The 16,260-nt window shown below is 37.4% G+C and overlaps 1 protein-coding gene across 4 annotated transcripts in view; it reads right to left on the bottom strand.

Annotated features, from left to right (window-relative positions):
• Positions 1-14,496, bottom strand: part of SIPA1L1 (signal induced proliferation associated 1 like 1) — a 165,287-nt gene extending 150,791 nt beyond the window's left edge. For all 4 annotated transcript variants that reach the window (XM_026671102.2, XM_087951616.1, XM_087951614.1 and 1 more), the window contains exon 1: positions 14,363-14,496. The gene's annotated coding sequence lies outside the window, so the exon portion shown is untranslated. The remainder of the gene's footprint in view (positions 1-14,362) is intronic.
• Between the last annotated feature and the right edge of the window lie 1,764 nt (positions 14,497-16,260).

Here is a 16,260-nt window from a genome sequence, read left to right as displayed (position 1 = left end):
AGTAGTAAGGTACTGGTCTAGAAACCAGAAAATCTTGAGTTCTAATGTTCCCTTAGATATGAAAGCTGGCTAGGTGACTTTGGACTAATCACCATCTCTCAGGAAAAACTATCTCACAGGGCTTTGTGGAGAAAACAGGAGATGAGAGTGTTAGATATGGACATTTCCTTGAGGTAGCCAAAAATAAAAATGGGATAATACATGCATATATAATGTTGCTGCTAGTGAAGTGTCTTCCATTCTTGCATTCTATATTTATACTTTGGAGTCTTCCCTAGGAGTTCATGGATTTCTCCAGGTTGCTGGTTTCTGCTTCTTTTTCAGACTCTTAACTTCCTAAAATGCTCTATATCAACCACAAATAATCATATTGTCTGCCCTCTCACTCAAATCTTTCATAAATATGCTAAACAGCAATGGGCCAAGAGCAGAGTTCTGCAATATGTCACTCAATACTGTTCTTGATAAACCCATGTTGACTTTGCAAAGCAAGGTATTCTTGTCCAAAACAACTGCTTAATATTCAGTTCCAGTGTTTTAGCCAGTATTGACATCAAACTAAATGATTTCTAATTATCAAAAATGTTATTTGCCCTTCACCAATCATCTTGCACTATATTAGACCTCAAAGACAACAAGGGCTGCAAATTACGTTCCATTAAGAAAAATTCTCCTTGAATAAGAAACTAAGTTGCTCTTTTCCAATTCCACTCCTATCCTGCAGCTATGTACAGTGTATCAATCTCTTCAGACCTATCAAGGCATCTTACATTACCAATTCATGAATTGCCAACAGGAGTTTCATCTGGTGCAGAGGTGTTTGTTTTTCAGCAAGCCGATAGATGATTGATTGATAGGTATAGATAGATATAGGTATATAGATAGATGCGCACGTGCACTCACACACACACACACACACACACACAAACATGTATGTATCAAACACAACAGATTTGGAAAGTTCTGGGTTCAATATATCCTCCCAACTGAGAGCGTTATCAAAAACTAAACTCAAGGTGTATAGTTGTATTACAAGTTCCTTGCTCCCTTTTTAATGGTCATGGTTCTTTGTCTCTTAAGGCAATCTGTACTGCAGATTATCTATAATCCCCAAATGTTACTGATCAGGTTTGTCTACAGTTTCCCCCCCCCCCCCTTGTTTCTCCTTTGCCATTAATCTGCCACAAAACCAGTAAAACAGCATAAGTATGAACAGGATTTGCGGGTGGGGGGAGGAGTCAAATAAAAAATGTCCTTACATCTTCCTGCTTCTTTTGGTTCCTGCCCATTCTCTATATGGGAAGCAATGATATACACAGTAAGTGAGAGGAAGAGAGAAACAATATCCTTTCCTATTCATTTGGCTATTTAAGCTTGAATTCTTGCTTTTCTCAGATGGGTTAAAATGGAATTGAATACTGGTGAAGGCTTATGAATAGAAAATGAATATTAGCTCTCCTTTCTCTCTTAGGAATTCCAACTTCAATCCTAGAGATATTTGCAATTAAGAGTCTGTCTCTTTCTCAATTACAGATAGTCCTCGATTTATGATCACCATTGAGCCCAAAGTTTTCATTGATAAGCAAGACAGTTATTAAGTGTATTTTGCCCCATCACACAACCATTCTTGCCACAATTAAATGAACCACTGCAATCTGGTTTTGCCACTCACTTTGTTTTTCAGAAGGTTGCAAAAAGTGATGACATGACTTCAGAATCCTGCAAGTGTCAAAATACCATTACGGTGAGAAGTCAAAAAAAGTAGTACTGAATCCAAGATGAAATCTATTAAGACAGATTTCAACTTTTCCAAGGATATTGTCAGCTGCAGAAGCATCGCCCTCTCAGACACTTTGCCCCAGGAAAGGTAGTCTTAATCTTACAGTGGCAATTGAGATTGAAAATTCACTCATTAAATGATGTGGTCTTAAAGCATTATTGCATCTCTTAGCAAATACGAATCCCTGCAGTCAAAGCTGCTGTTCTTAACTGAATCTTACGGTCATTTGGTGAGGACACCTCCTCCCAGCTTCCTACAACCAAAGTTAGGGTTACAATAAATTAAAATATAATGTAAACCATTACAATTGTGTTTAATTAACCATGAACATATAGCAATAGCACTTAGACTTATATACCGCTTTATAGTGCTTTACAGCCCTCTCTAAGTAGTTTACAGAGTCAGCCTATTGCCCCCAACAATCTGGGTCCTCATTTTACCCACCTCGGAAGGATGGAAGGCTGAGTCAACCTTGAGCCTGGTGGGATTTAATCTGCCAAATTGCAATGGGAGTAACTTGCAGTACTGCACTCTAACCACTGTGCCACTAAGGCTCCACATACAGATTTAAAGTATTATAATCTATGAAGAAAAAATATGCGTAACCTAAAGTGAGATACAGCTTTTGAGCTCAAAAATTTCCACTGATAAGCAACAGAGTTGTTATGTGACCCTTGCCCACCTTTCTTGACACAGTCATTAAATGAATCCTTGCAGTTGTTCAATTAGTAACACGGCTGTTAAGTAAATCTGGCTTCCCCATTGACTTTGCATGTCAGAAGGTCATAAAAGGAGATCACATGACCCTGGGACACTGCAACCATCATAAATACATGCCAATTGCCAAAGTGTCTGAATTTTAATCATGTGACTATGGGGATGCTATGTGTGAAAACCAGCCATGTTTCAGTGCTGTTGTAACTTCAAATGGTCAGTAACCAGTTGCAAGTCAAGGTTTACCTGTAATTTGTATGTATTAATACTAAAGTGATAAATAAAACAGAAGTGGTTATTTGTGTGATGAGTTGTGCCTTAATTTCCTTGAAGCAACACACAATTTGGCCACTGTACAAAGGGTTTCAAGATAACTTGCATGGAAGATGCAAACCTAGAAGATGGTTTGCATGGAAATTGTCCAGCCTTCCTGATAATTTACATATTAGGAACAGAATATAAGCAGTCCTGATATCCCCGTAGAATGTATAAGTGTAATAATACATGCAAAATCATTTAAATATCTGTGTCACCACATGGGCAGGTATGCTTAGTTAATGGGATTTTGGAGTATCTGCCTTGCAGCAGTATGGATGGTTAAGATGTTATGCTTGGCTTTGAAAAATGCTGTTTTCAACTTGGGAAAATTACATTTTGTAGCTATCTTGCTGTTTCCCAAGGGCCCTTATTAATCCAATTTCTGCCCCGTTACGGCAGCCTATTAACTTCAGCCTGAAACTCCATATTCCTTTATTCTTTGGGTGAGTAGTTTTTTGGTCATACCCTAAAGAAATTAGGAATAGTACAGAAAGCATATCTAATGCCAGTGTCTGTTGTATGGCCTATTTACAGGGAGAAGGAAAATTGTCTATTAAAACCACAGGGGTCAGTCTGGGAAGAACTGGATTTTCAGCCAATAATTAATTCTCCTCTTTCAGTCTCTTACCAGGATTGCATGTATTCCGAACTCCAGACTTAACTGTTTGCTTTGCACTGAGTGGAGCAAGGATTGATCTCAAAAAAAAAATGTTTGCCCTGTTTCCAGTACATCCTTCTTTGCATAAATTCCTACTTGTGCACCATAAATGATTTGGGCCAGTGGTTTGGCCTCAAAAAGTCTTAATGCTGCAGGGATTAATTAGCTTCCTCTTGTGTAAAAGAAGTGCTTAAGAGCACTTATGGTCCTAAGAACTAGCTGCACTATATATTTCTGGTGTGCCTTCCAGGTGCCTTTAGAATTGAAAACCACCCCAAGGTATTTAAATGCAGTAACCTGCTGTAATTTGCTCCTTCTCTTGCCAAAGACAAGAATTTTAGATTTTTCAAATTAGGAAGGAGGTGATTTTGTCTACAGTACCTAGTCACTGCTATGGGCTTTTTCAACCCTGAAGGGGCTTTAGTTATTGTTTTATCTCTATTATGCTAGTATTTTTATTTGATTTTTGTTGGTATTATATTTTGTCAAATGTTGATCATTGATCAAATAAAACACCTTTCTTAAGGTATACATGCAGCCATATTTTCAACACTATTTTGACCCGCCTCTATTCACTCTTGGCTAACACAAATAAACCACGATAGAGAAAAGGCAAAAGAGAAAATACTACTTTATTACCAAACATTAGCTTTCAGTGGGAATCACCAATTAAGGTCAGAGGCCCATCTCTCCATTCCCACCAATCAGGCAGGAGGCATGTTCCCCGTAGTCAGGACACCAATACTCACATGGCTTCTGTCTTTGCTGCTCAGACCCATCGAAGCAACAAAGGCCTTCACAGGACCCCTTCTGCTCTCTGCCCCACTTCCTTTTAAGAGCACCAAGATCCCAACCTTTTCATCTTTGGCCAGAGCCCTTGCCAGCCTTATAATAATCTCCCATTAGACTATTAACTGGAAAGCAGGTTCTGTGCAAGTGGCAAGCATTTATCTTGCAGGTATGGGCATCCCCAGATGAAGTGTCGGGGGGGGGGTCTTTTCTGAAAGTCCACCTCAGCACTGAACCCAGTCCACCACACATATTAAATCCTGTGAGACATTGCTACCTCTGCAGTCCTGCATGGTTGACAAGAAACCCCAATTATCACCTCATCATAATTTCCACAAAGCACCTGTTCTGGGGGGGCTCCAGGGCAGAAACTTAGCATAAACTAGTAAAGCATTTAATAGCATTGAAATGCTGTAGTAACCCATGGGGGGGGGGTGTCAGGCTCCCGTCGGAATTTGATTCCAAGTGGAAGGCCGAGCAGTTGACAGGGAGTGGGATTGTGGCTCCCGTTGGTTGTAGAGGAAACTGGGGAAGGGCAAAGTCTGGCTGGGCAGAGCAGGGGAGAGGTAGAACAAGGGAGAAGGAGTTCAAAGGAAGACCCAGGCACACCCCCTCTTCTTCCTAGGGCATGCAGGGAGGAACGGAGAAGAGAGCAACGTGGGTTGCATGGCTTACGGGGGAGGAAAGGGGACCATCTCAGTCTGTACAACAGCACTTGCATGGCTAAGTGTGATCTGGAATCCTTCAAGGACAATATGAGATATTACAGGTGGAGGAGGAGGGCATAGGAGAAATGCCTCATTTTGTGAGCTATATGAGGCAACCACTTTATGACAAACCTTTTAGAGTTATTTTATCAGAAAAATACTACTGGTCCTTTCTTCCACAAAGCACCCCACCCCAGGACTTTTATTTTCACTATATTGGTCTTTTAATGTGGATTTTTATATATATTTTACTTCGTTTTATATAGGTGTTCTTTTATCACACTGAGGTACACCACCAAGTCGCTTTTTTGGGACACGCAGATATTCAAATCTGAACAAATGAATTAATAAATAATACTACACAAAATAGCTTCAAGTATTTTATTCTTGCTCTCAAATCTGGAAAATTGGTTCAAAACAATTTTGGTCCAATACTGTTGGTCAGTTTAACTTTACTCTTTCTCATTAACTCTTAAGTTAGCAGAAAATTTAATACAATAGATGGTAATAAACCATTAATTAGTTGGGGAAACGTCAATGATTAGCAAGCATATTTTCAAGTCCTCATTGCCATTAAATAGGTGCAAATAATATGTTTTAATGAGCTTTCTGGTTACCAATATAATGTGGGCATAATAAAATTTACGTATTTGTATCATAGACTATTTCTACTTCATGACCCATAGCTCTTCAAAAAGCCAAGAAGCAGTCAACTTCTGTATACTGAAATTCAGGTTTATTCATTGTTGATTTTCTGTACCATTATACATAAATCAATATATAAAAAAAAATGAAAGTTAGGGTTCCATTTTTTGTTGTTTATTTTCAATTCATTAATTCAAAACAAATCTAGAATTCCTTAAAAAGACCAAGCTTAATTAAATAATTCAATCAAAGCTAATGACTGTTATAAGTCATTAGCCTCTTAAAAGACCATAATAAATGCTGAAAATCTGGAGAAAACATTTATATCCTGGGTAATTCTAATTTTTCTATTACAACTTACGTAATTACTATGGCCTTACCAAAAAAAAAACCAACACGTAGGTAAACATATGAAATTTCATGCAGGCAAGTGAAAAGACTCATGAGAAAAGAACTTCTTCCCTAATCTATTTAACTTTCATGTTATCAGTGAAACAAAATCAGTCCTTTCCTCCATAACCTGCAATAAAACCTATCAATTACAAAAGAAGAAATGGAAGTTTCTGTTTCTTCTTGACAAAAAGCATTTAAAAACAAAATCTAGAAGCCTCCCTGTCTTTGCTGGTTATGCAATGAATTTTTTTTCTTTGGAATCAATGAATAACATGGTCTTTCAGAATTTGCCTAGAAGGTCAGATACACGGTTCTCATGACTGTGTGAGAGATGGTTGAGATTCATCATCTCAATCAAATGTGAAATTGCTGTTACTCTAGTGACAGTAATATACATTTGAAGAATTATTTCTTTGAATATCCATCAAGTCTCCATGCTCTCTATGGAAACTCTGTGACACCATGAATTGACAGTAGCTGTTTTGATTTAGAATGCTGGTACTAATTTATGGGATTAACAATTGATAACATTTTGCTACAATTAGGGTGAGAACAATTAATTTAACACAAAGCACTCTAACAGACCATACAATTCAGAGGACACCATGAATACAACATACTGTCCAATATATATTTTAAAACATGCGTGCATTAAACTAACAGATTGACAGAGACAACATGCCCCTTGGATTCCAATAGTTAACAAGGTTTCACAGAAGGGATCCCAGAACATGCCCAACATCAAGATATGATAAGACAGTCAGAAACCACAAGAGAAAAGCAGTCCCACAAGAAACCTGGCCCTGTGACATACCTTCAAAGGTGATAATACTTTGAATTGAACCCAAATTCTAAAGTCCAGAGCAGCTCATGTAACAATGAGAGTACATTGGCATACTATGTACACTCAAAATTGTGTGCATAAAAATATTCTGAATTGGCTGAAGTTTATAACTCAAAGATAAAGTAGACTGTTACCAAATTTTTACTGCACATGTATGAATCCAAAGGATTAAAGACATTTTCATCACAGTATAGCAAAAATATATTTTGGAAAAGAAGGGGGGAAACCAGATAGGAGTATAGGATGGTCTCTAAGCTTTCTTTTTAATTTGATTTACAATACACTGAAGAAGTGGTACCCGATAAATCTGCTTGTCATTTATCATAAATAAGTAATCAAGAAGAGATTTATAGGCAAACTGGAGTGAATGAATTAATCTAGGTATTTAAAATGAGTCTCATTAAACATTAATTAGCCAATAGTACAATAGTAATAGTATTTCAAAACATATAGATATACCATCAAAACTGAGTCAATTTTAAGTGTTTCTATTTAATCATTTAAACAGGATAAACTTTATGAGCTTCCAAGAAATAAAAAATGAAACATTTAAAAATAAGCATCCGAAGTTAGAGAATTAAGCAAATTAAATGAATTAAGAATTAAGCAAAAGAAAGGAACCTCTCTGATACAATGCAGATTTTTGAATTAAAATGTAAGATATACTATCATACATATAATTCTATGCAGTGTTTTTTTTTCAGCCAACATAGTATATCAGGAAGATTATATGGAATGACATGAAGATCAAAAGCTTTTCACATAATCATTCAAAAACTTACTAAAGCTTGAATTTCTAGAACAGATTATATATATGAGCAGTTTTGTGCTATTCTGCAACTATTCTGTTTTATAGTTCTTGAAGCAATGCAATGGATTTTGTTGCAACATTTTCTAGAGAAGAGAATCATTTTAGTTTTGGTAATATCCTATAACTCTTGCTACAGCAGAACACTATGCCCTTCGGCAAGGAAGTCTACACATCAGTTTACACATGACAAATGGATGTAACACACACCTCATTTCCCAGGATAAATGCATTACTCAGCTATACGTACTCTATGACATAAATCTAGAAAGGAATAAGGCAGAGATAGAAATAGTTGATTAGAGTCATATTAGCAGCTTTCAATTAAAAAACAGGGAGAAATATAACATATAGAAAGAAGCTACATGTCTTTTGAGATATATATTTTTCATATGCTTGCACATATTTATTTTGAATGAATTTTAAAAAACATGGAATGAAGGTCAATCTGTAGAAAGCAAGAACTTGCATTCCATTAGTATTTTAAAAACATCTTTAATTTTTATTTAATGTCATCATTGTCAGTTGTTGGAAGATGCCAAAACTGATATTCTTTTACATCAGGCAAAGGATATTTGTATGGTTAGTCCTTGCTTAACAACCGGTCACTTAGTGATTACTCAAGACCTCCCCAAAACTACTTATAATCCAATTCCAAAGTTCCATGGGCTGCTTGCATGCATGCACACACAGTCACATACGCAGAGAGAGTGTCACAACTATCGTATTTTGAACACTAGATAATTGTCTCACCTTTATGAACAGTTGCAGCATTCTGCAGTCACATATTCATTATTTACAAAGCTTTTTACTAATTTCCAGCCTTTTTGGTCAGTTTCCCACAAACAGTGCCTATAGGAATACATGGATTTCACTTAACTGCAACATTCACTTAACAAAAACCTTGTTCAATTAATGATCACAACATTTGCTTAATGACTGTCATAGAAAAATGGATCCAGTCACATGGATGCCTCAACTTATAACCTTCATGATATATGATGGAAATTCCAGACTCCGTTATGTTCAAAATTTGAGGACTACTTATACTTCTAATTTAATTTGTATTGCATTCAAATCTTAGTTGTTATGCTGCAACACAACTTTTAAACTAGTATATCGGTCTGCTATTATTATTTTGAAATTTGTTTTAAGTTTCTTTTTAAATGTACTTTTCAAGTACTTTAAACTGACCTATGAACTCTGCATACAAATAACATAAACAGAAATAAATATTTTACCAGACACAAGCATTCCATTCATCCTTTCACTAAATAAATAAGGGAGAGCATTCTGCCTAGGTAAAATCTATGAAAAGCATCAATGTTACATAAACTGTTTGCAGGTTTCATCATTATTAATATAATTCATGCTGCTGAATGAGTTATTGTGAACCCTTGAGTAGCACCAGCATAGGAAGTTATTTCACAATGCAGCTGAAGAAACCTTAAACCAAATGCAACAGTAAAATTACTACACAGCAATCTAATAACTCTCATACCCACTACTGTACCATTACTTGATTATTAAAGCAGTAAATGGCTCAACATTAAGATATTTAAATAATTAATAACTATTGTGATATTTACTTAGAAATTCATATGAATATAAACTGGAGAATGCTACATCAATTAACAGAGCACATTTAGAAGCAAAACTACTGAGTCATGTCACCCTGGAAACACAGAACTCAGAACAATCTGGCACATATCCCCCCCTCCCCACCCGTTATGTTATTTCATATAAAATTAGTCTTAAAATAATTCAAAACTAGAATAGAACAATAGATCACCCTATTCAAGTTTATTTTAAATTAAAGAATGAACTTATATAGAAAAAGACAACCAATTGGGTTGCATAAGCAAGTTAATGAACAAAACCAGAGAAAAGCTAATTAAAATAGCGATTTCATTTTATTCACAGCAGCTTATACATAATTCGTTACGGATAAAACATTAAACATTACATGCAATCATACTTAAAGTATGACTTTCCTATACTTCCTATAAAAACATGGCAAATTTTTAATGTTTTATCTCCCCATTGTTCTCACAAAGACCTCAAGTTTAATTAGAGACTGTTTCAGAGATGTTATGACCCAATAAAGTGTCAGTGTTCACTTTTGAAGTCCTGTAAGACTTGGGGCCTGATTACCTCCAAGTAAGCCTGCAGAGAGTGCTTGCTAAGAGTGCTTGCTACATTTACAAGTTTTGTTGCACTTCATCCATCATGAAGTGAAAGAAGCAGGGATTGGAGGGGTGTATTCTATGCAACAGCTTAGCTCTTCTACAACACCTTCCTACCAGATGTAAGGACTGAATCCTCACTTTTAATATTTAGGGAACTTCTGGGAAACATGGGTTTCCCATGTATTTGGAACTCAGGGAATGAGAATTAGCTCTGAGCTTAGGACGAATGTAGTTGCTTTGTTGTTACAAAACATCATGATTGTTACGATGGTACAGTATTATGTGGAACATATTTATTATTAGATACATTTGTTAATTTTGATAACTTGATGACTGCTTTAAAGTTATGTATGCTATTGCAGTAACCTACTTGGGATTTCACAATAAATACAGTAAACAAACAGTTATTAGGAAACCACCTTTTATGATTTGCATTTTAAATAACACAGACGTTTTTATGTCTACATCTCAGTGGGAAATCCTGAATATCTTGTAAACAGTGAATATTAAGCAGCAAATCCTTATGCAAGGACTAAACTACAGATATGGAGAAAGTTGTGCCTCTTTCTTTCATAGAGAAGAAATACTGCAGAACTATAAATAAGGATGAACAGAAAAGTAATTTGAGGCAGGATCAACTACCTCTGCCTCTTCCAGCTCTTCTAGATAGCTGTTCTCAAACATTTTGGTCTCAAGATTCCTTTACATTCTGAAAAATGATTGAGGACCCCAAAGTTATATGGGTTACGTGGGTTATTAAAACCGAGAAATTTTAAAGTATGTATTTAACTTTGTGGGCCCTTGAAGGGATCTCAGAGAACCTCAAAGGTCAACAAACCACACTTTCTCAACTTCTAATGTAAATAATTAATTCTAGTTTTCTAATTTGGCCTTCATATATAACACAAAAGGAAAGCCTTCTAGCTGAACTTACACAAACATTAAATACAAAAAAGGGGAAATCTTATTGGATAAAACCTATGATTCATAATTTAGAATGACAAATTATCTGAAAAGTATTTATTTAAAAGGTGTGTGTGGTATGATCAACAGAGATATGTGATAATATTAGAAACAGGTCTATAAAATGTTTCATTTGTGTTTAAGTTCCCAGATTTTAACTCTGTTCTTTATTTTATTCTTTAGACTCCTGAACAAGCCACATTCCCTCAGTGTAAAGACAACTTATGGACACCCAGTTTGCTACTACTGTTCCCATCATACATGATCAATGACTACACTGACTGAGACGGAAGTCATTGGTGAATCAGCAGCCGTATGAACCAAATAAATAAACCAGCCCCAGGAAAAGTGTTTAGTTGCTTGTTGTAGATCACAGGAACTGCAGTCCAACATATTTGAAGGGCACCAATGTAAAAGTTATTTTAGCAGTTCATCTATATATGCAGAGCTATGTGTTCAGGTAAGAAAATGAAACAAGCCACAAGCTGTTTTGTTTTATTCTAGCTTTTAAATCCAAAGTTATATCTACATCGGCTAGTAAACAATCTATCTTAAATTTCTATGAATAAAGCTGAATGTTTTCTATCAAGCACGTTTCTAGATCCACTATACTAATTTACATGAAAACAAAATTACTATTCTCTATCAAATTTGCTTAAATAAATAAAAAAATACTGCTTATCCAGATGTTTAGATGATTAAGATAAAAAACCTTGGATTGGATCTCTCATTTGATTCCTGAGAACAGAGCAACTCTTCAGTCCAGGCAATACTTCTGAGTCAGCAGCCTTCCTGCTGGTGGCAATTTCATCAAGTCCCTTGTTCCCTCACAGCCCTTTAACTCTCCTCAACCAGATTTAATACAGAGCCTTTGGAGAACTCTCCGGATTAGTGTGTGAGGTGACACTTCAGGGAATTGGCAAAAATTAGGTATCGCCAATTCTGTCAGAGGAAATATTATGTGCAAAATCCTACTTAGGCCATTTTTCTACTAGCAGATAAAATGAAACTTGGTAAGAAGTAATAAATACCTGCCTGCAAGTTTTGAAAAATATTTCAATAATATAATTCAATGGATGAGTAAAGTAATTCAAATATATGAAATTTAGTATAAAAACTCTACAAATTCCAGAAATTGTAACTTTGGATTTTTTTTTTTACCTACCAATTAATCCAGTGTGTATTAATTAATGACTATACTCTAACCTTCCCCAAGATGATAATCTCTGAAAATCTGTATGCAAAGTGAAAAGTGAACTTTTCAAATAGAAATAGACACATGAATTTTCTGTTTGACCATCATTCTATTGGGTCAAAGGTATTTTTACTTAATTGTTCAAGGTTGAGTTCTGAAATTCATTCTTATAATACTGATACCCTAGCTTATGAAAAAGTTAAAATATTTTAGCAATAAAAACTATTACATACAAATTTCTCTTATAGGGAACTTTATAAACCAAAACCATAAGACTGATTTCTATTTCCAAGTAAAATTATACACACGTACTGCATAATTTAAAAAGCTAAAAAGAAAAAATGAAACTTATTTAAAATTTACACATACAGAGATGAACACATGCCTATGTACAACTCAAATACTGAATGAGGGTAAGGTCCAAGTTACTGTTTTGTCATGGAAGAACCATTCTGAGAACATATCAGTCTTCATATAGATCTAGGCAATCATAATCTAATAAAACTCAATCTATTTACCCAAAAGCAAATCATGTATTACAAAGATTAAAAACCAATTATCACCAAAACAAAAAATGCAGTTAAAATAGATTAGCCACTGCTGATTTATAATCACTGCAGATTTTAAAACAAAACTCTTTGCAAAATGAATAAAACTGCTGAAATGCTTAACAAAAATGAGTGACATCAGTCAACATTAGAGACCTTTTCTACTGTAAATCTTTTCTGACATTTGAAAAAGTGGACAAATATATTAATAATTGCAACTCCCAATTCTTCAATAGCTACAGACACAATTAAAAGTATATTTATTTATTTATTTGATTTATATTGCCGCCTATTCGCCCATAATTATACCATGTTTGTAAAAAAAAGAACATTTAAAACAGAAAATAAAATGCAAATCTACATTTATAATCACTGCTTTTTAAACTGAAACATAAATAGCAGCTTCCTACCTGATCTACAAGATCCAGTTTTCCATATTCACTTCTCTGAACTTCAAGACTATGTTTTAGTCTTCACTCCCTTTTCCCACATTATGCACATGTATAATATCCCCAGCGGCACTACCTTTGAATCAGCTAATTATTATCATGGTGTCCAAACTGGCTTGGAATAAAGTACAGCACAGCTGGGAACCAAAACTGCTTGCACCTTCGGAGTTGGATGAAGAAATGCTTTTAAATATAAATGAAAAAGTGTCGAGGCTCTGGAGCCAGATGCAGCATTCTTATGGAGAGCATTGTGTATTTGAATCCCGAGTTAAGCGAATTTAGCCCGAGTTCAGTGGCAATTATTTTCAACAATACACAACACATACACACACAAGTATATCGATGCATCTCCTCCCATTCCATACATATGCATTTCTCTTAACACAGAAAAAGACGTTCTGTGTATACAAATCTACTATTAGTGCTAGTCTTTTTTTTTTTCCTCCCCAGTGCAGCCGTCTCAGTTTTGCCCGCAGGAAAAATAATAATCAACTTGCTCAATATGTCTGGGGAAAATATGAGTCCTCGGTTTTCGCCGAAAAGAGATGAATCCCAAAAGCCACCGAAAGAAAGCTAACAAAAAGGAAAATGTTCTTGTTCTGAATACAGTACGGAAGGTTCTTTTTTTTTTTCTTCCCTCCTCTCCCTTGTTTAAATATTGGGGGTGGGTGGGAGGAAGCAAGTAAGCTCTTCTTTGCCGATCAGTTTGCACGCAAACCTCGCCGACTTTCCATGCAGCTCATTTCTTGGTCACATTAGAGGAAATATTTGGGAAGAGAGAGAGAGAGCGCTGAAAAGAAAAAGAAGAGGAGGAGGAGCTCTCTTCCTCTCTTCTCAGGCCAATAAATAAAAGAAGCAGGACCTCCCACTTTAATGAATTTGGGAACGGCTGGGGACGACGCATCCTGCAGCAGCAGCAGCAGCAGCAGAAGGGGGACGTGGGCTGGAGAGAGAAGGGGGGAGCGCCGGCACGCATAACTCCAAGGTCTCCGGAGTCAATTAGCTGCAAGCGCGGAAAGGGAAGACGAAAAGGCTTAAGGGCTGGACGGAGAAGTGGGGGGGCGAAGAGGGGGCGTGTTGGTTTTTTGTTTTTTTACACCGTTTCCATCAGGTCCCTTCCTCTGTGAACAACCCCCCCGCCGTAAGCTGAGGACGGGGAGGAAACCCGGGTGGGAGTTGTGGGGAGGGGTGTTGGGAGGCGTATCGATATCTTTCCGCCAGGTTCGGACTCATTCAAGGTCCCCGGGCAGGTTGGGGAAGGGGAAAAAAAAAGAGGGGTAAGGAGAGCGAGACGCCCTCGTGCTTTCAAACCTCCCCGCGGGCCGCTCTCCCGCCGCCTCCCTCCCTTCCGCCAAAACTCACCTAACAAAGTTGCTCCGGCCGCTTCTCTTCTGCGTGCAGGAGCTGCTGCAGCAGCTCGCTCCTTCCTCAGCGCCCCGGGATGAGCTCACCGAGCAAGCCTGCCTGCTCCGGCTGCTTCTCGCCGTCCAAATCTCGCGAGAAAGCCGAGCGGGTGCCGTTTCAGCTCCCGCCACTCGACGCGCCGGAGAGGCCGAGACCTGGGAGGCGGAGGAGCCTTGGGCGTTTCTATGGTAACTGCCAAACGCCGGCCTAGTGTAGTGAGGGACGACGAAGCCTGCAGCGAGGCAAAAAGGGGGTCGTGGGGTAGTTTCTGTGTCTGCGGGCTCCTCTCTGTCTCTGTCTCTCTCTCTCTCTCTCTCTCTCTCTCTCTCTCTCTCTCTTTCTCTCTCTTGCGACGGCGAGGACAGAGGGAAGAAAGGGAGGGTGGCGTGTGCCCCCTCCCAACTCCCCAGGTTCTTCGGCGTTGTCGCTGCGGGCGTCCAAGTCGCCTCTTTAAAAAAAGACCTAAGCCCTCCTGCTTCTAAGGAGATTCCATTCTTGTCCCCTTTCCCCACCCCACCCCCTTTATCAGTGCCATTTGATGGACTTGAGAGCTGGAGTTTTGGGTCTGAGATCTTTAACAGCTTTTACTGCCCAAACCCGAAGGTGCTTTGAAGCCTTCCGGGATGCAGCGATTTCTGCAGTAAGTACGGAGGGGAGAGGGAAGAAAAAAACAGCGTCGTTAAAATTAACGTTTGCTCGTCGATATCTGCAGATTTGCATTTTTGGATTTGCTCTCCTCGGTCGAATTCAAGGAGCTTTTAAAGCTTCGATGCTCAAGTCGGGCCAGGTTTAAGATCTACAGAAAGAAATGGGGTTCGCTCCAACCTATGCTGCGTGACTTTAAATATGTACATATTTTTTTTACTAAACTTTAAAAATAAAAGTCTTGCTCTTAACAATGTCACTTTGCACATTTTCAAGAATTTCCATTATACTCTTTCACTACTTTGAGGCCCCTGAAATTGAATCAAATGCAAATATGGGGGGGGGGGGGGTCATACAACCCTCCTGGTTAGGTATTTATGACAACCACTTACAGGCGACTCATTCTACATTTAAAAATATGGGAAATATGTGGGCTCTTGTTTGCTCTTTTAGAAAGAATGTGGGTAATTATGTTTGCTGTAGAACAACATGGTCAGTAGCTTTGGGAAGATTAGTTCATGCTTGAAACTGAAAGGATATGCTCATACATTCACAAAATGCCTGCTGTAAGATACTTGCTTATGCAGAAAATGTATACCTGTTTGCACATGGCCCATAGCAAAAGACCCACCAGAAGGCAGACTGACCACCAGATATCCAGTGGAAAATTTTGATATCAAAAAGCATTTAATATGGTAATAGAGTGATGCTTTATAGCATACAGTAACAGATTTGTATTTTTTAAAATTTAAGAATGGATGAGGCATTGGGAACCAAAGGAGGTATCCAGGGCATGTCATATTGGTATCCATGAGCACAGTACTGTCTTTCCTATGCTTTATTGGATTCATTAAATATTTGTGAAAGACAAACCTAAAACCTAAAACAAAAGCAGAGGGAGAAGAATCACCTTTCAAACAGTGACATTCATGCATTCATATTTTATGTAGTAATTATAACAGTGAATGCACTATATGAAAGAACCATTATATTTTAAAAGCTGAAAATAGCATAGTGTGAATGCTTGGGAAATCATCATATCCCCAATTAGGAAGACACAATTTGACATACTGTGTTACATTACGTAGAAAAGAAGTTCCCATTTTTATTGATTCAACTCTTAACAATATTTACTTGTCTATATGAAACAAAGGTGGGTGGTCCTTTTGAAGTAAATGTTGGGCTGGGTTGGTATCAGCAGAACTTATTGT

Source organism: Notechis scutatus, chromosome 1 (assembly GCF_049901735.1).
Source record: "Notechis scutatus isolate UNSWTSFEM ecotype Mainland chromosome 1, rNotScu1.2, whole genome shotgun sequence".
In the NCBI taxonomy this organism is placed as follows: Eukaryota; Metazoa; Chordata; class Lepidosauria; order Squamata; family Elapidae; genus Notechis; species Notechis scutatus.
This window is presented reverse-complemented; position numbering and strand designations above follow the sequence as displayed.